Below are 22,019 nucleotides of genomic sequence, written 5' to 3' on the forward strand. Positions count from 1 at the left end.
CACCAAATGAGGAAGACACTTGGGAATTAGAAAAGTATGAGGGGGAGATTTGTGTAGCCGACGAGGGTGCTAATGAGGATGTTGATGAGGTTGTCCAGTGGGAGCAGTGTGGCACCAGTGGCAGCAGTTCTGGCACCAAATTGCATTTTCCAAGGAGAAGCAGGGATGACGCAGGTGGCAGACCACAACAGTTTGACATCTGGCCTGGTTTGAAAGATTTTACCAAAAAATGTGTGACCTTGCCCATAACTCCAACCAATCCTACTATTAACATGCAAAAGATGGTGGAGGATTATTTTCAAGAGTTAATTGATATGGAAATGTCAGACAGTCCCTTTCCATACTGGGAAGAAAAACAAGCCTTTTTGAAACCCATGTAAAAACTTGCTTTGCAAGGCCTAAGCTGCCCACCCTCAGGTGTGTACTCAGTAAAGGTATTCAGCACAGTCGGGAACCTTGTCAGTGATCGACGTAGGAGGTTACTTCTGAAAAATGTGGAAAAGATGATGTTCATCAAAATGAACTACATCTTCCACGAGGAAGGCCTTTACCATCAAATACATCCAAGTACTGACACTTCTCTAATGGCGGATTCCAGCGGATATGAATTAATAGTCTGTAATGATGATGTACACACTGATGAGGGTGAGGATGATGCTGAAGATGAAGACGACAACATCTTTTTAAAACGTTCACTATAAGTGTAGGGTGTAATCTACCCCCAAAGAGAAAAGGGACTTTGGGCATTTATATTTATGGTGCAGTCTTTGCAGGCTGCTTCTATTTCTATTTAACTATAAGTGTAGGGTGTAAAATACAGACAGACACCCAACTGCCTTTTTTGCTATGAATTTCAATAGCTCTTTTTAGCTGTTTTTAGGCCTGCCATCTTGGATTGCTGTGTGTAGCTGTAGAATTAAGGATGGCCTAGCAGGGATTAAACTGTATTTTTCCTAATTTGCTCTAATAAGGTTTGGGTGTGATATACACCCAAACACAAAAGCTGCTTTGGGCATTTCGATTTATCGTACAGTCTTTGAGGGTGTTTTTTTTTTTCTATTTGACGATAAGTGTAGGGTGTAATATACAGATAGACACCCAACTGCCTTTTTTGCTATGGATTTCAATAGCTCTTTTTAGTGCATTATCTCTTGTCTGGCACCCTGGATTTGTGTGTGTCTGATAAAATCACACATCCCAAGGGGGTTCAGCGTTCATTGACATTTATTAGCTGTACAATTTCCTCACTTATCCAAGAAACAGGTGGAGCACTAAATTATGTTATTTTAGCACAAAAAAATTGAATTTTTTAACAAATTGCAAAACAAAACCAAACAAAACAAAAATCCGCAAGAGCGGTTTTGCCAAAACCAAAACCAAAACACGAAGGTAATCCAGATCCAAAACCAAAACCAAAACAGTGAGTGAGTCAGTGAGCATCTCTAGTCTCATCCAGCAGTAGTCAGCCATCATGCTGACGTCCCAACGACCCTGGTATCTTCTTTTTACATCTTTAACGTATTGGTGGAATCGTTCACCCTGTTCTTCACTGTAGTCTCCGAGATTATTCGGGAAATGCTCAATATGGAAATTCAAAAATGTATCTTTAAACTCCTATTGCAGCCCAGGTTTCTGTGACTATTAAGCATTTCCCTGACAATTTCTTTGTAGATCCTTGACATTGGCTAAAAAATTTGAAATCACTTGTTTGAACGAAGTCCATGCTGAAAGTTTCACAATATTCATTACACGCCCAAAATGTTCATCTTTTATTAACTTTCTAATGTTATGGCCTGTAAAAATGCCTTCCTTCAGTTGAGCATTGAATATGTTAATTTGGTGCAAAGATATTTGAAAGTTTCTCCATCTTTAGGCAGTGCTTTTACAAATTGTTTCATCAGTCCTAAATTTCTATGTAGAGTAAAACTTTATTTGGATCTACTAAACTGGATTTGATGACATTATTTTTTCCAATTTTTAAAAGTTTTCGAGCTAGCCAATTGTTTTTTGCCAATGTAAATTTTTAGCTCTGCATCCCATTCACAGAGAAAACATAGGAATTTGGTGTAACCTGGTTGCTGGCCAAGTACCATAAATAAAATGTTAAGATCTCCACATATTAACCGGTTGTGTCTTGCATATCCAATCAGTTCAAAGTTTTCAAATTTTCATGTTTCTTTAAGATAGACTGAATGTGCTAATGGTATTGACGCGTATGTGTTGCCATTGTGCAATAAAACAGCTTTTCAACTTATTTATGAAGAATCTATGAATGTATATGTACTGTGTGTGTAGTGTGTACTGTGTGTGTGTATGCGGTGGTAGGCAGGGGTTAAAATGAGCCGAAAAAAAGGCAAAATTTTGTTGCACCTGTATTTGGTTCCACCTTCTCCAGCTCACCTTGTAGTTGTAGTTGTTGTGTGTATGCAATGTTCCTTTAGACAGTATGGGGTTTAGGGTCTTTGTGAATTTCAGCTCCAGGCCCATGTGGACCTTAATCTGGCACTGGGCAGGGGGAAGTTTTATGACGAGAACTGAATTGCAATGTTCTATAGTACCCACTGAATTAATTTAAGACAATGTTTTATAATAAATATAGGCAGAATACATTTATTATTTTAAAGAATATGGAAAAAAATTACTTCTTCATAAATATACGTTTTGCAGAAAAGCGTGATGTGATATGTAAAATCGGGAGTCATTTTCGTGTTCAGAAGCCAAAAATCTATAACTAAAAAAAAGCTTGTTCATCGCAAACCTGGGTAATTGATTAAATGTTAAAAACCATTTTGTCCCTGGTGCACTAAAGATCCCAGCATGACCTGGCAGCCTGATGGCATTTTATTTAATTGAAATAAAAACACCCCTACACTACCCTTATTCACCCTCTTTAATGCTCACACACATCTAGGGTCTTCATCTGTAATAAATCCAAGGAACCTTACCCATGGGAAATGCCCATGTAAGAAATATGACTGAACGGCCGTAAGAGCTCATTTGCATCGGGAGCTCATAGGAGCTAGAATTGCGCCATGTATGAGGGTGTTTTATTTTGCCAATCCAGGATCCTTGGATTTATTACTGGATGTAGGTGAGAAATAAACAGGGTGAATGAGAGAAGTGTAGGGGTGATTATATTTCAATGAAAATTATTTTTACACTGGTGTCTGTATTTTACAAACACTTAATGGCAGCCTGGGTTTGCTGGGACCTGTTGTGCACCAAGAACAAAATGGAATTTAATTATCAAACAATGAGTTTTACCCCACTCCTACAGCCCCATGGGCGTGGGAAGAATCCTAGTACTATCATAATGGTGCTTATTAAATGTAGGGGGGGGTTCACCTTTTGTTTTGCGCACCTGGGGGTAAATGTATCAATCTGCGGGTTCTTCAACACCCGCGTGTTCAGCCTCTTCCGCGATTAAATTTCAAGCGGCGCTGCATTGTAAAGGGAAGTTAACCCTTTACAATGCAGCGCCGCTTGAAATTTAATCGCGGAAGAGGCTGAACACGCGAGTGTTGAAGAACCCACAGATTGATACATTTACCCCCTGATCTCCCTAGGGAACCCAGCTACGTGCTGACCAGGCTGGGGCTGGTTTGGCATTATGGCAGGGGGCTCCCATGCTGCAGATTTCTTTGCTATAGTGCCAGCAGCCCAAGCTGGCAAAGCCTATGGCTGTTAATAGTAAAATCAGGGTGACCCCACACTTTTGTCCCCCTCAATTTTGCTAGTTTCAGCCTAGAATGGCAGCACCAGGGTTGGTTAAGATGTTTGGGAGGGAAGCACAGAGTTTTCTCTTTTAAATTTAATGCTGTTTTTTTCTTTTTTACATGTTTTGCTATTTTAAATCTAGTGATTTATGTTGACATTTTGACTGTCGACTTTACAACCCTGTCCACATTTTACATGTCAATAGTTTTTTTTGTAATTTGTTTTTATTGAAATAAAAAAGACATATAAAAATCCTGTGGACCAGATACTAGAGCAATATCAACTAAGAGCATCATAGTCCGTCAACCAATATTAAATGACAATTAATATTAGAGATGGGCGGGCTCGGTTCCCTGAGAACCGAACCCACCCGAACTTTGGGTATCTGAGTGCCGCCCTCTTGGAATCCAAATCGAGGCCGAACGTCATCGTGACATCTTCGAATCTCGGGGCTCGGTTCTCGCGATACTTGGAAATTATAAATACCTGCCTCCACAGCAATCCATCGCCATTTGACAGAGGGAGAGAGCAGGGTGTAGTCACAGGCTGATTAGAGCAGTGACAGACAATATAATTCTGATTCCAATTCTGCTAACAATCGATAGAGAAGAGAGGAGGATAGAGGATTTGCATTAATATTTCTGGCTGTCAAAAGTAGTATCTGTCAGCAGATTGAAAAAATAATTTGTAGCACTCCAAAGTGCTTTTGGGGGTGTACCCCATTCTTTTGCATTAATATTTCTGGCTGTCAAAAGTAGTATGTGTCAGCAGATTGAAAAAATAATTTGTAGCACTGCAAAGTGCTTTTGGGGTGTCCCCCATTCTTTTGCATTAATATTTCTGGCTGTCAAAAGTAGTATCTGTCAGCAGATTGAAAAAATAATTTGTAGCACTCCAAAGTGCTTTTGGGGTGTCCCCCATTCTTTTGCATAATTATTTCTGGCTGTCAAAAGTAGTATCTGTCAGCAGATTGAAGAAATAATTTGTAGCACTCCAAAGTGCTTTTGGGGTGTCCCCCATTCTTTTGCACTAATATTTCTGGCTGTCAAAAGCAGTATCTGTCAGCAGATTGAAAAAATTATTTGTAGCACTCGCAAGTGCTTTTGGGGTGTCCCCTATTCTTTTGCATTAATATTTCTGGCTGTCAAAAGTACTATCTGTCAGCAGACTTCAAATATAATATTTAGCACAGCAAAGTGCTTTTGGGGTGTCCCCCATTTTTTTGCATTAATATTTCTGGCTGTCAAAAGTACTATCTGTCAGCAGACTTCAAATATAAAATTTAGCACTCCAAAGTGCTTTTGGGGTGTCCCCCATTCATTTGCATTAATATTTCTGGCTGTCAAAAGTACTATCTGTCAGCAGATTTAAAAAAATAATATTTAGCACTACCAAGTGTTTTTTGGGTGTCCCCTATTCTTTTGCATTAATATTTCTGGCTGTCAAAAGTCATATTTGTCAGCAGTATCTAAAACAATTTGTAGCACTACAAGTGCTTTGGGCTCAGAATGGATTAAAACCAGTCCACATATGAGCAGAATGAGCAACCAGGTTCTGTCACCAGTCCTGATGGTAGTGTTCCCAGTACGCCATCTGGGCAAGGCGATGTCAAACTACACAGTCTTTTGAAATCAGTCAAAAAAAAACACCCCAAATTTTTTTTTATTGTGTTGAAGCGAAAGAGAAGTGTAACTAAGGAAAAGTTAAGTGCCGAAAAAAAAATAATTGCCAACATGCCATTCTACACACGCAGTGGTAAAGAGAGAATGAGGCCGATTCAAAAATGTTACCGAGCCTACAATTGGTGCACAACTACTGTTACGCGTCAAAGCCGAGCTGCAAGATAACAGTAAGGCATTAGAGGATAATGTTTGCTCTGAATCAGAAATGACACCAATCCCTGTGGAGAGTCCATCCAACAGTGGGATGTCTAATTGTGAGCATTCTGATAGTGTACCCATAAAGAGGATCCCTTTCAGAAGTTCTGCTGATGTGTGTCTGAACAGCCCAAGTGTAGCCAGTGATACACAAATTGAGGATGCCACTTTGGAAATAGAAGAGGATGAGGGGGAGATTTGTGTAGGCGACGAGGGCGCTAATGAGGATGTTGATGATTATGATGCATACAGATACCAAATTGCCTTTATCAATTTCTATTTATATTCTAGATTATATAACGGCTGAATAGTTTTCTATTTTACTCCTAGTGGAGAGTGGATCTGATACAGACAGATACCAAACTGCCTTTGTCCATTTCTTTGTATATTCGAATTTCTAGTTATACAGTCTATGCAGGCTGCTTTTGTTCTATTTTACTACAAGTGGATGGGGGGAGGGGGGGGGCTGATGCAGACAGAAACAAAACTGCCTTTGTCCATTTTTTTGTATATTCGAATTTCTAGTTCTACAGTTTATGCAGGGTGCTTTTTTTTCTATTTTACTATAAGTGGATGGAAGGGGGGGGGGGGCTGATGCAGACAGAAACCAAACTGCCTTTGTCCATTTCTTTAGATCTTTAACTAGAAGTGTAGGGTGCATTGCCAATAGGCTAAGATGGAGAGGAAGACAATCAGGTTTGTGTGCAGAATTAAGAACGGCCTACCAGGGATTAAACTGTTTTCTTCCTACTTTATTAGCTTTAGAATTACCTTACTTATCCAAGAAACAGGTGGAGCACTAAATTTGGTTACTTTATGCCCAAAAGAAGTGATTTTCCAACAAAATAGCAAAACAAAACCAAACAAAACCAAAACCAAAACAAGCAATGGCGGTTTTGCAAAACCAAAACCAAAACACAAAGGTAATCCAGATCCAAAAACCAAAAATAAAACCAAAACACGGGGGTCAGTGAGCATCTCTACTCTCTGACACACCAGTCACCAATCAACCAGTCACTATAAAAACCTGTTCAGTGCACTCCTCCTGAGTATCAATTAGAGATGTGCACCGGCGACTTTTGGTGTCTCGTGTTTTGTGTTTTGGATTCGGATTTCCGTGATGTTTTGGGTTCGGATTTGTTTCGCAAAACACCTGCCGAAAGGTTTTGGTTCGGATTTAAGGTTTTGGATTCTGATTTTTTTTTAAAGTTAAAAAATCAAGTTTTTGGGCTTATTTTCACTCCTACGCTATTATTAACCTAAATAACATTCAATAACAAGCATTTCCACTAATTTACAGTGTATTCTGAACACCTCACAATATAGTCATTAGTCCAAAACGTTGCAACGAGGTATCTTTCTGGACTGCGTAGAGGAGTGGTCACCACAATATATATAATAAGAAAACCATCAACTGGTCTGAATCGCACCAAAAAATGTACCTGGACTGCGTAGAGGAGTGGGTCACCACAATATAATTTAAAAACCCTGAACTTGTATGATTCGCACCAATAAATGTATCTGGACTGCGTAGAGGAGTGGTCACCACAATATATATAATAAGAAAACCATCAACTGGTCTGAATCGCACCAATAAATGTATCTGGACTGCGTAGAGGAGTGGTCACCACAATATATATAAAAAGAAAACCATCAACTGGTATGAATCGCACCGAATAATGTACCTGGACTGCGTAGAGGAGTGGTCACCACAATATATATAATTAGAAAACCATCAACTGGTATGAATCGCACCGAATAATGTACCTGGACTGCGTAGAGGAGTGGTCACCACAATATATATAATAAGAAAACCATCAACTGGTCTGAATCGCACCAAAAATTGTACCTGGACTCCGTAGAGGAGTGGGTCACCACAATATAATTTAAAAACCCTGAACTTGTATGATTCGCACCAATAAATGTACCTGGACTGCGTAGAGGAGTGGGTCACCACAATATAATTTAAAAACCCTGAACTTGTATGATTCACACCAATAAATGTATCTGGACTGCGTAGAGGAGTGGGTCACCACAATTTAATTTAAAAACCCTGAACTTGTATGATTCGCACCAATAAATGTATCTGGACTGCGTAGAGGAGTGGTCACCACAATATATATAATAAGAAAACCATCAACTGGTCTGAATCGCCCCAATAAATGTATCTGGACTGCGTAGAGGAGTGGTCACCACAATATAAATTAAAAACACTAAACTTGTATTAATCGCACCAATAAATTTATCTGGACTGCTTAGAGGAGTGGTCCCTACAATATAATTAAAAAACCCTCCACGGGTCTGAATTCCAAAAAAAAAGTTTCTGGACTGCGTAGTGGGGTGGCCCCGGTACACAATTTTTTATCGGGGCCACAATATTATTAAAAAACCCTCCACGGGTCTGAATTCCTCCCAAAAAGTTTATGGACTGCGTAGTGTAGTGTTCCCCACAATATTATTTAAAAATTTTGCAGCAACAGTCAACGTTGTTTAATATCTGATACACCTCTATCTAGACTGCATAGTGGAGTGGCCCCAGTACCCAATTTGGTACCGGGGCCACAATACCTCCTCCAAACATGGTACAGAGCATTCATCATTGAGATCCCATCAAGTATGTTAAAGACAGACAGGGTCAAAGTGTTATTGGTTGACTTTGTAAACCAAAAAACTGTCCCTGTTGCACATAGTCGTGCAATGAAGACTGACTTTTTCATTTAAAGGCACCATCTTTCAAGTGTAGTGTTTGTAAGTCATATTATACTTTTGGTAAAATTTGTTTAATTTGTTCCTCTTTATGGTAACTACTAATAGAATTAAAGTATTAAATAGAAGCGGCAGTTCCTCTTTATGGGAATTAGTAATAGAATTAAAGTATTAAATAGAATTAAAGTATTAAATAGAGTGGTATAGACTGGTAGTGTGGTATAGAGTGGTCCCCACAATATAATAATAAAACCCTCAACTGGTCAGAATTCCACCAAACAAGTATCTGGACTGCGTAGTGGGGTGGCCCCGGTACCCAATTTGATACCGGGGCCACAATAAAATAAATACACTCTTAACTGGTCAGAATTCCACCAAACAAGTATCTGGACTGCGTAGTGGGGTGGCCCCGGTACCCAATTTGATACCGGGGCCACAATAAAATAAATACACCCTTAACTGGTCAGAATTCCACCAAACAAGTATTTGAACTGCGTAGTGGGGTGGCCCCGATACCCAATTTGATACCGGGGCCACAATACATCCTCCAAGTTCCAAGTGTAGTGTTTATAACATCTTAACACTACACTAATTCTAGCACGTCAAAACCTTTAGTTTTAAATAATGACAGAGCATTTAACTTTTGATTTAATTTATTGAATTTGTTGGCATTTTCTTTTACTTTTTGAACATGGCAAACGACTGTTGAATGGTCACATAATGCCCAAAAAATAGTTGCAAGATGGAATTGTCCTTGGGCCCTCCCACCCACCCTTATGTTGTTGAAATAGGACATGCACACTTTAACAAATCAATCATTTCAGCGACAGGGCCTACCAAACAACTGTGGCTGAAATTATTGGTTTGTTTGGTCCCCACACACCAAAAAACCCATTCATCTCTCCCTGTACAAACTAAACAGGCTCTACTGAGGAAAGATGTCGTCCTCATCCTCAACCTCTGATTCCTCTCCCCCTACAGTGTGTACTTCCTCCTCCTCACACATTATCAATTCGTCCCCGCTGGACTCCACAACCACAGGTCCCTCTGTACTATCTGGAGGGCAGTGCTGTACTTCATTGAGGAATTGATTATTCATTTCTATAAACATAATTTTTTCAACGTTGTGAGGAAGCAACCTCCTTCTCCGCTCACTGACCAGGTTCCCCGCTGCACTAAAAACTCTTTCCGAGTACACACTGGAGGGGGGACAACTCAGGTAAAATAGAGCCAGTTTGTACAGGGGCTTCCAAACTGCCTTTTGGTGTTCTACCACTTCACTACCTCTAGTTAATTTAGATTGCAAGGCTTGTAAATACTTTGAAGATAAAAAACGCCGGCTGCACAAACTGTGGAGCTAGAAAGTGAAATTAAATGGACCACGTTACTTTGGTGGCTATCTATGCCCCCTTCCCCCGCCCTACACTTGTAGTTGAATATAAAAAAAAGCAGCCTGCATAGACTGTAGAACTAGAAATTCAAATATATAAAGAAATGAACAAAGGCAGTTTGGTATCTGTCTGCATCAGATCCCCTCTCCACTAGGAGTAAAATAGAAAACTATTCAGCCGTTATATAATCTAGAATATAAATAGAAATTGGGAAAGGCAATTTGGTATCTGTCTGCATCATAATCATCAACATCCTCCTCAGCGCCAGCTACATCAATATCCTCCTCCCGGTGTACAACATTCACACCTTCATTAGCCAAATCTGTAACTGGACTGTGGGTGATCCTTCCAGCATATGCAGAGGGCGTGCTGCAAATGCTGGATGGAGTCACCTCTTCCCGTACAGTGATGGGAAGGTCAGGGTTCACAACCAACAACATCCTTGGACTCGCCTTGGGAATTTGTGATGTCATCTGTTTAGAAGGCAGAGTTCTTTGCTGTTTTGTTGTTGTTGCTGACAGCATAACTCTCTTAAATTTTTTGTAGTGGGGGAGGAGGAGGGCTTAGATCCTTGGGTGAAGCTGGACCACTAGTCATGAACACGGGCCAGGGCCTAAGCCGTTCCTTGCCACTCCGTGTCGTAAATGGCATATTGGCAACTTTACGTTTCTCCGCTGATGATTTTAAGTTTCTCTTTTTGCTACTTTCACTTAACTTGGGCTTTTTGGATTTTACATGCCCTGTACTAGGAGATTGGTCATCGGGCTTGGAAGACGACGTTGATGGCATTTCATCGTCTATGTCATGACTAGTGGCAGCAGCTTCAGCATTAGGAGGAAGTGGGTCTAGATCTTTCCCTACTTTATCCTCCAAATTTTTGGTCTCCATTATATGTAGCTCAAGATACTGCAGAATGTGTGAACTTGGTAATATTGCAGAGAGTACCGATGGACTTATACTGCTGGATTGGTTTTGCAAATTTAGTTTTAATTATTTTTTTTTTTAATTTATTTTTTTAGTGTGTTTTTATAACTTTTTTTTATTTTTTAAAAACTTGGGAATAATGGGTAAATAACTATTCCCTTAGAAGTACAGAGCACAGGATACAACACCACTGGACTGAACAGGACACAGCACAGGACCCAGCAGCACCACTGAACTCAGCAGGACAGAGCACAGGACACAGCACCACTGGACTGGACTGATATACTGCAGAATGTGTGAACTTGGTAATATTGCAGTACCAATGGACTTATACTGCAGAATGAGTGAACTTTGTAATATTGCAGTACCACTGGACTTATACTGCAGAATGAGTGAACTTTGTAATGTTGCAGTACCAATGGACTTATACTGCAGAATGAGTGAACTTTGTAATATTGCAGTACCACTGGACTTATACTGCAGAATGAGTGAACTTTGTAATATTGCAGTACCAATGGACTTATACTGCAAAATGAGTGAACTTTGTAATATTGCAGTACCACTGCTGAATGTGTGAACTTGGTAATATTGCAGTACCAATGGTCTTATACTGCAGGATTGGTTGTGCAAATTTTGTTGTAATTAAAAAATTTAACTATTTTTTTGTATTTTTTTTTATAACTTTTTTTTAATTTTTTAAACACTTGGGAATAATGGGGAAATAACTATGCCTTTAGAAGCACAGAGCACAGGACACAGGACCACTGGACCACTGGACTGAACAGGACACAGCACAGGACCCAGCAGCACCACTGAACTCAAAATTGACAGAGCACAGCACACAGCACCACTGGACTGATACTGCAGAACACAGCACAGCATAGCACAGCACAGCACAGCACAGAACTAAACAGCACAGCACGAGATCTACCAGGACAGAGGACCACCTAACACACCCTCCCTCTACCCTGATCAATGCCCGAGTGAAGATGGCGGCGACTAGCGGGGTATTTATAGGATCCGAGTATCGCGAGATCCGACAGCGGGATTTTGACTCAGAGCCTCGTTTCAAGTTTTCATTTGGCGCCAATACCCGGATCTGTCTCGGATCCGACTCGGATCGGAAAGGTTCGGGTGGGCTCGGATTCACAAAATCCGAGTGCGCTCATCTCTAGTATCAATTGTTTCCAACATTAATACTCCTGCTCCAGGACAGTACTAAGCAGTATAGCATCTATTCCTGTTTCTTCAACTCCTGTGTGCAGTCTCCCTGACAGCAGCACATCGATATCCGCATTTCCATCTGCATTGTTTTAAGCAGAGTCCTCATACCAGCGAAGTACTTTACTTCTTTCCCAGAGGAAACCAACTACCGCAACCTGGGTCCTGAGTGAAGTCCATGTCCTCTTGTGGGGGTCCGGTGGGAGTCTTAGCCTCTGCGCCAGTGTATTTGGTTGTGCCAGTCCTGCCTGCTAGTTATTGTCATCTGTGAGTGTGTCCCCCGCTACAATTGCTGTCTAATTTTGTTCTACAGGGTCACTGCGATAATTTTTTGAAAGACTTGAATTAAAAGCAATTGATCCGCAAACTATTCTAGCTGATTAATCCCTACAGAACTGCTACTGTTAGAGCAGAGCACTGTAGCTAACTTTCTCCCTACACGCTGTTTGTTATAAAATGGCAATGAGGGAGGGCTATATGTATATATATATATATATATATATATATCTATCAATCCAAAAGTCGCAAGAGTTTTGCAAGAAAAAATTCTCGAAAGTCCTGCCTCGTTTTGAGATCCTGAATTAGCACGCGAAACCAAGCCATTACTTGTTTTGCACTCAAATTCCCATTGTCAGATCTTGTTGTATTTCACCAAGACCGAACCGCTCATCTCTATTATCTAGGTATGGCCCTTCTGTCTCCTGCACAGGTATCTGCAATAGTTGAAGTGTTTTTATTTTTGTATGTTTGATGGGTATTAATGTTCATCCGTTAATAATAACAAATACATATTTTGTGAGAACCTACTGCAATTATTCTGTGTTATACAAACACATTGATAAGATTCCAAGTATAGATTCCAGGCTGGTCTTTGTAGTTGAAAGACACCTTAGGTTCACTCAGCAAAGTAAAGTAAGGAAGGGATAGTTAAATGCAACAATATAATCTATAACCCTTGAGATAAATTATACATTCTTGCAATCAATGGAGTGTACTGCTATTTCTATGTCATACTTGCCAACTCTCCCGGAATATCCGGGAGGCTCCCAAAATCTGGGTCAGTCTCCCGGGAGAGAGAGCAATTCTCCCGATTCCCCGACGTCTGTAGAAAGTAAATGGAGGAGGCGGGGCTTATCGGTGTCACGGACGCGTCATTGTGGCACCTGCCCCCTAGTTTTATTGGACAAAAAAGGTGGTGACAGCTTTGGGGGCGGGGATAACAACACGATTCTTCGAACCCCGCCCCCACACACCCACCCGACACCCGGACCTCCCGGGACTTAACCTGCCAATGTTGGCAACTATGTTCTATGTTAGATTATCCATGAGGTTAACCACCAGTCCCTAGCCAATCTGAAACTGAATTGGTTGCCTACTTGTGTCTTTCAAAAACTGCTGTAAACATAGCTGTTAATGTAGTGTACCATATAAAAGAAATACTTTAGTTTAATCAATATTAGATATACCAAGAAGGGAGAATAACCTTGTGCTAATTTTGTAGCAAGAAAATGCATATTTTAAAAATTAAATTCCATACACATTGTTGCCCACATGACATGAAACAGGTCCCTTAGTTTGCTTCAATCTAGAAAAATTTCTGCTGACCAAAATGAGCAGTGTTCATTCCAGCACTGCTGACTTCTCTATAAAATGAGTTAAAATGAACGATAGGCTGGAATCTCTACGGAGCTGCTCCTTCTCTTGTGTGTGTTTCACCACATTTCTTGAGTCTGATGGTGGAGTAGTTATAGCTTTAGGACTCTCTTCTTCCTGCATAATTGCTCAAATAATCTTTACAGGAAAGCATTTTAAATCTTTGACTTCTCTGCAAACACCTGCTTTGCTTTTGGTTAGCTCAGTAATGTGTTCTTTATTTATGCTCTTTTAAAGAATCAACTCTCTTCTAATTGCAATTAAATACTTCTTTAGGTTGTGCTGACTGATATTTCAAGTAGACTTTAGTGAACCATCAATTGTATTTTCCTCAATCCCTGTTGCCTGTGAGTCAATTGAATACCCACAACTCATCAGAATATGTTGGAGTATTAGGAGTTCTTCAGTCACTTGTCCTGAGCCTAGCACATGAATCTCTTTGAAGTCCAGGGGGTAAATGTATTAAGCTGAGAGTTTTCCAGCAGGTTTGAAAAAGCAATCTGATTCTAGCTATCATTTATTTAGTACATTCTACAAAATGATAGCTAGAATCTGATTGGTTGCTATAGGCAACATCTCCACTTTTGAAACCCGCCGGAAAACTCTCAGCTTGATACATTTACCCCCAGGAGAGGTACTTTCAGGGTTCTGACGAGGAAAGAGTCTCTCCATTAGTCCCTTCCTCAAACTGATCTTGTAACGCCTAGCTTGCATCTATTATTTCATTGGGATCTGTGTATTCAATAGATTAAGATCAAAATATCTTAACGATTCCAGATACTTGTTGCTTCCTGGTGAAAAATTAGCATCAGTTGCTATTAGAGATGGGCGGGCTCGGTTCCCCAGGAACAAAACCCGCCCGAACTTCACCTATCCGAGTACCGAGCCGAGCAGGTTCGGTACTTTTGCGCCAATTCGGATTTAAAATCGAGGCAAAACGTCATTGTGACGTCGCCGGGTCTCGGAGCTTGGTTCTCGCGATATTTGAAATCCATAAATACCCGCCTCCACAGCAATCCATCGCCATTTGACAAAGGGATAGAGCAGGGTTAGGTCGCAGGAAATATTAGAGCAGGGACAGAGCAATTATTCTTGCAATTCTTATTGCAATTCAACTAGCAATTATTAGAGCAGTAAGAGAGGAGGATAGAGGCATTTTTGCAAACATTACCAAATGTTTGGGGTGTCATATTCCCTCCTACAGAAACTATTTTCTGGCTGCAGAAAGTGTTATCTAGCAGCACTATCTATTGAATATGTTTGCACTACAAGTGCTTTGGGGTGTCCCATATTCCCCAGTGTGAAACCACAATTTTTATAAAGTAATTTGCAGTCCAAAAGTGGTGCACAACTACTGTTACGCATGAAAGCCGAGCTTGAAGAAAACAGTAAGGCATTAGAGGAAAATATATGCTCCAAATCAGAAATGATACCAATCCCTGGGGAGAGTTCATCCACCAGTGGTATTTGTAATTGTGAGCATTCTGATAGTATACCCATAAAGAAGGGCCCTTTCAGCCTTTTTGCTGATGTGTGCCTGAACAGTCCGAGTGTAGCCGGTGATATACCAATTGAGGTTGCCACTTTGGAATTGGAAGAGGATTGGGGGAGATTTGTGTAGGGGACGAGGGCACTAATGAGGATGTTGATGAGGATGAGGTTGTTTGTGTCAGTCCTGCACCAGTGGCAGCAGTTCTGGCACGTGACAAGAAAAAGACCATTGTCATGCCTGGGCATAAAACAAAAAAATCCACTTCTTATGTGTGGAATTATTTCTACCCAAATTCTAAACAGTTGTATAGCCACAGTCAGTCGAGGGAGGGACTTTAACCATCTTGGAACCTCATCCATGTTACGTCACTTGACGAGAGTTCATTGCAAAATGTTGGGAAAAGCTGAAAGTTCTTCCCAAAAATTTACAAGCACTCCATCATCAGCTAGGACCCTTCGGTCACCGACATCCGACGGCTACAAAATACACCCACAACACCATCCTCATCAATATACTCAGTAGCGCTCGGAGTTATCCCTGCATCCCACTTATTAAGGCTGGGTGACTCCTGCACTATAATTGATTCCTCTGAAGAAAGCGTTAGTCCCACTGCTGCTGCTGTTGCTGCTGCTGGGGATGAATCTTCATCCCAGAAGAAGGCCAAGAAAAAGAGAGCAGTCCTACATTACAACAATTAACTTGGAAATAATCATTTGCTAGGGGAAGCAAATATGACAGCAGTCACCCAGTCGCCAAGCGAATCACAGATGCCATGGCTACTATGTTAGTGTTAGATCTGCGTCCAATATCCACATTAAACGCAGCTGGTTTTTCACAGTTAATTGAGGTTTTGTGTCCCCGTTACAAAATTCCATCGCAACACCATTTTCCCCGTAAAGCTATTCCGCAACTATACGAAAAAGTGTGTAAAAATGTAGAGATTGCGCTGAAAAATGCCATTCTGCCCACTGTCCACTTAACCACAGATATGTGGACAATTGGAAGTAGTCAAACCAAAGACTATATGACTGTGACAGGCCACTGGGTTGGTCATTTGCCTTCACCAGCAGGAACAGCAGCAGCATGTACACCACTACGTAACATTTGTCACAGGCAGGCCACTCTTTGTATTCACTAACAGGCATACAGCTGACAATTTGTTACGAAAACTAAGAGATGTGATTGATACATGGCTTATACCACTTAGAACAGTTTAACTTGCCCTGCCACCAACTTAAGCAAGAGGTGGTAACTAGGTGGAATTCCACCCTGTACATGCTTCAGAGGATGGAGGAACAGCGCAAAGCCATCCAAGCGTATTGCATAAGCCATGACATTGGAAATGGATGGGGGATGCATTTCACTCTTGCACAGTGGGGAACCCTTTCTGTGCTGTGCAAGGTGCTGAAACCATTTGAAGTTGTGACGTTTGAAGTGAGTGCAGACTCTGCTAGCTTGAGAGAAGTCATTCCCTTAATTCGACTATTGAAAAAGCAGCTTGAGAAACTGAAGAAGGAGACGAAAGAAAGCATTTCCGCAAAGTATTTTGGCCTTGTAGATGAAGTACTTAATTCGCTTCACAATGATCCTCGAGTTATTAAGATCTTGAACTCGGATCACTACATTTTGGCCACTGTGCTTGATCCAAATTTTAAGACCTACATTGAGTCTTTGCTTCAAAATGAGCAAGATGTGAACTTTTGCAAGGAGCTATTGCTCAGCAAGTTGTCCGCTGAACTGGGCCTTGGCTTGACGACGTGTCCTCCTTCAGTTTCTTAAGCAGCTGCTGCTCGTAAAAAATAAAATTTTCCAAAGCAAAGCAGAAGGACGCATTTGGCAGACCAGAACAGTTTAACATCTGGGCTGGTTTGAAAGATTTTTCCCAAAAATGTGTGACCTTGCCCATAACTCCATCCAATCCGAGTAATAACATTCAAAATATGGTGGAGGATTATTTTCAAGAGGTAATTGATATGGAAATGTCAGACAGTCCCTTTCCTTACTGGGAAGAAAAGCAGGCCATTTGGAAACCCATGTACAAACTTGCTTTTCAATACCTAAGCTGATCACTCTCCAGTGTGTACTCTGAATGTGTATTCAGCACAGCCGGGAACCTAGTCAGTGATCGATGTAGGAGGTTACTTCCAAAAAATGTGGACAAAATGATGTTCATAAAAATGAACTACATCTTCCACGAGGAAGGCCTTCACCATCAAAGACATCCAAGCACTGACTGTTCTCTAATGGCGGATTCAAGCGGTGATGAATTGATAGTCTGTGATCATGACGTACACACTGATGAGGGTGAGGATGAAGCTGAAGATGACAATAACATCTTTTTAAAACTTTCCTTATAAGGGTAGGGTGCAATCTTCCCCCAAATATAATAGGGACTTGGGGCATTCTATATCAAGTACAGTCTTGAAAGGCTGCTGTTTTGTCAATTTCCCGATAAGGGTAGGGTGTGTCGAAGTCATATAATTGAATGAACGAAAGTATATTGGTTAATATTGTTTTACCATGCGATCGCGATCAGTATGCCACGTGTTATGTGGCATGGCGCGATCACGCGGTAAAATACGCACGCACTCTATCATTTAGTTATTTATATATTTCATATTATAATGGTTCCATTCCCAAGTGATTTGTGAGCAGATGGTATTTAGTTTATAGTTATACATATATTTTAAGGTTATATGTACAATTTAGTGATATTTAAGGTTCAGGTTACAGGAAACATGTCGTGTTTAGTATCATTTTAATCCCCTATTCATCAGCAGTTGTCTGGTTCATTCACCGAAGAGATTGCACATTGCATACTCTAGTTAGCAATGTTAGGGAATAGATTTTTAAACTGTTACTGACTGTGTATTGTGAATAGACTAGCCTAAACTGGTTTCTGGGTGGGAGAATCATCTGGAATGTTGATCCTCACCCTTGGAGGGGGTTATTTGAACTAGCCTATGACCTGTTTACACTGGACCCTCCTGAAGCCTGGACCTATAGAAGAAAGCCACATCATCTCTATTGTTTTCTCTGTAACAGTGAGTGTATTTATACTAGAGACGGGCGGGCTCAGTTCCCCGAGATCCGAATTCATCCGAATTTAGCCTATCCGAGTAGCGAGCCGAGCACGCTCGGTACTCTCCTGCCCATTCGGATTCAAAATCGAGGCAAAACGTCATTGTGACGTATTCGTATTTCTGAGCTCGGTTCTTGCGAGATTTGAAAAGCATAAATACCAGCCTCCACAGCAATCCATCGCCATTTGACAGAGGGAGAAAGCAGGGTTAGGTCACACTGGCTATATCAGCCCAGGGACAGATCAGTATTTGGACACATTATTATTTGTATGCAATACCATTGTAATCTTAATACCAGTTGTTACAGCAGTAAGAGGAGGATAGAGGAGGGTTTTTTGTGCAGTTTCTGGCACTCCAAGAGCTTTTGGGGTGTCCCCATTCTTTTGCATTAATATTTCTGGCTGTCAAAAGTCCTGTTTGTCAGCAGTCTAAAAAATAATATTTAGCACTACCAAGTGCTTTTGGGGTGTCCCCCATTCTTTTGCATTAATTTTTCTGGCTGTCAAAAGTCATATTTGTCTGTAATATCTAAAACAATTTGTAGCACTACAAGTGCTTTGGGCTCATAATGGATTTAAAGCAGTCCACATATGAGCAGAATCAGCAACCAGGTTGTGTCACCAGTCCTGATGGTAGTGTTCCCAGTACGTCATCTGGGAAAGGCGATGTCAAACTACACAGTCTTTTGAAATCAGTCAAAAAAACACACACCCAAAACAATTTTACCGTGTTGAAGCGAAAAAGAAGTGTAACTGAGGAAAAGTTAAGTGCCGATAAATTTTTTTTGTCAACATGCCATTCTACACATGCAGTGGCAAAGAGAGAATGGGGGATGTCTATTCGTGAGCATTCTGTTAGTGTACCCATAAAGAGGGACCCTTTCAGCAGTTCTGCTGATGTGTGCCTGAGCAGCCCGAGTGTAGCCGGTGATACACAAATTGAGGATGCCACTTTGGAAATAGAAGAGGATGAGGGGGAGATTTGTGTAGGCGATGAGGGCGTTAATGAGGATGTTGATGAGGATGAGGTTATTTGTGTCAGTCCTGCACCATTTGCAGCAGTTCTGGCACGTGACAAGAAAAAGGCCATTGTCATGCCAGGCCATAAAACAAAAAAATCCACTTCTTATGTGTGGAATTATTTCTACCCCAATCCAGACAACAACTGTATAGCCATTTGTAGTGTATGTCAAGCCACAGTAAGTCGAGGAAGGGACCTTAACCATCTTGGAACCTCGTCTATGTTACGCCATTTGACGAGAGTTCATGGCAAAGTGTTGGGAAAATCTGAAAGTGCATCCAAAAAATTTACAACCACTCCATCATCAGCTAGGACCCTCCACTCACCGACATCCCGACGACTACAAAATACACCCACCACACCACCCTCATCAATATCCTCAGTAGCGTTCGGAGTTAGCCCTGCATCCCACTTATTAAGGCTGGATGACTCCTGCAAAATTATTGATTCCTCTGAAGAAAGCATTAGGCCCACTGCTGCTGCTGTTGCTGCTGCTGGGGGTGAATCGTCAGCCCACAGGAAGGCCAAGAAAAAGAGCAGTCCTACATTTCAACAATTAACTGTAAAACAATCATTTGCTAAGTGAAGCAAATAAGGCTGCTGTTTGGTCAATTTCTCCTTAAGAGTAGGGTGTCATACACAGAGTGACCCCAAACTGTCTTTGTCCATTTCTCTTAATATTGTACAGTCTATAATGGCTGAATTTTTGGGTATTTTATACAAATGGATGGGAGCCTAGAGAGAGAGAAACCAAACTGGCTTTCTCCATTTCAATTAATATTGTACAGTCTATAACGGCTGAATTTTTTGGTATTTTATACAAGTGGAGGGGGGCCTAGAGAGACAGAAACCAAACTGGCTTTCTCCATTTCAATTAATATTGTACAGTCTATAACGGCTGAATTTTTTTGTATTTTATACAAGTGGAGGGGGGCCTAGAGAGACAGAAACCAAACTGCCTTTGTCCATTTCTTTACATATTTAAGCATAAGTGTAGGGTGTAATATACATCCAAAGACGATGGCTGCATTGCCAATATTGAGTGATGGAGAGGAAGACAATCTGGTTTGTGTGTAGAATTAATGAAGGCCTACCAGGAATTAAACTGTTTTTTGGATAATTTATTAGCTTTACAATTACATTACTTATCTAAGAAACAGGTGGAGCACTAAATTTGGTTATTTTAGGCCCAAAAACATTGATTTTTAAACAAAATAGCAAAACAAAACCAAAACACGCAATGACAGTTTGGCAAAACCAAAACCAAAACCAAAACACGGGGGTCAGTGAGCATCTCTAATATATAAAAGCTCCCTGGGACCAGCTGTCCAGTTATTCTCTGACCACAGTATTCTGGAGTGAAGTACTGTAGCTGGTACCAGTGGAGCGCCCCGAACGCATGCGGGCGCGGTATGTATGTATCTTTTGGTATCGGCTGTACTGTATTATAATTATGTATTGAACTGCTAAATTTTGTATCTGCTAAATAAATTATTTTGTGCTTTGGAAACACTAATCACTTAGACCAGGGTTCAGGGAACTTTTTTAGCTTTTACCCCCAAATATATTGAGATACGCCGACGTTACCCGTTTGATTTGAAAGGAAGGAAATCATATATTATACATTATTGGAATTCAAAATTGTATTGAATGTATTAAAAATTCCTTTGAAAACTTCAACTTGAAAACTTCCGGTTTTGGAGAAATGATGTTGCTTCATTTTTGATACGAGAGCATCAATATTGCGGCATTTTGATGTCAAAACAATTTGGATACAGTCTTCAGCGTCCAATCGATTTCTCTGCTTTGTTTTTATGATCGTTACAGTGTAAAATCCTTGTTCGCAGAGGTAGGTTGTTGCAAAAGGCAGCAAATTTTTGACTGCCTCCTCATGTGCTTTTTTGATGCCTTTGCAGCTGTTGACATCCAAATATATGACAGATCTGCTTTGTTTTCCAATGCAATACGTGCTTCATTATTGCATCGAAGCTCAAGAAGTGCCTCTGCCAACCCTTGAGGCTCTTCGGGTACAACATTCCTTTTTACCCCATTTGGGGTAATTTACCCCTGTTCCCTGACCACTGGCTTAGACAATGCTTATTGGAAAATGATAGAATTACTTTAATAGGTGTCATACACAGAGAGACACCAAACTGCCTTTGTCCATTTCTATTTATATTGTACAGTATATACCTTCTGAATTTTTTCTATTTTACTACTAGTGGAGAAGGGGTCTGATACAGACAGAAACCAAACTGCCTTTGTCCATTTCTATTTATATTGTACAGTCTATACCAGCTGATTTTTTTCTATTTTACTACTAGTGGAGAGAGGGTCTGATACAGACAGAAACCAAACTGCCTTTGTCCATTTCTATTTATATTGTATAGTCTATACCGGCTGAATTGTTTACTATTTTACTACTAGTGGAGAGGGGGTCTGATACAGACAGAAACCAAACTGCCTTTGTCCATTTCTATTTATATTGTATAGTCTATACTGGCTGAATTGTTTTCTATTTTACTACTAGTGGAGAGGGGGTCTGATACAGACAGAAACCAAACTGCCTTTGTCCATTTCTATTTATATTCTACAGTCTATACCGGCTGAATTGTTTTCTATTTTACTACTAGTGGAGAGGGGGTCTGATACAAACAGAAACCAAACTACCTTTGTCCATTTCTATTTTTATTGTACCGTCTATATCGGCTGTTTTTTTTCTATTTTACTACAAGTGGAGGGGGGGTTGATGCAGACAGAAACCAAACTACCTTTGTCCATTTCTTTATATATTTAACTATAAGTCTAGGGTGTAATATACACCCAAAGACGATGGCTGCATTGCCAGTAGGCTAAGATGGAGAGGAAGCCTATCAGGTTTGTGTGCAGAATTAAGGACGGCCTACCAGGGATTAAACAGTTTTTTTCCTAATTT

Source organism: Mixophyes fleayi, chromosome 1, assembly GCF_038048845.1.
Source record: "Mixophyes fleayi isolate aMixFle1 chromosome 1, aMixFle1.hap1, whole genome shotgun sequence".
NCBI classification, from domain to species: domain Eukaryota; kingdom Metazoa; phylum Chordata; class Amphibia; order Anura; family Limnodynastidae; genus Mixophyes; species Mixophyes fleayi.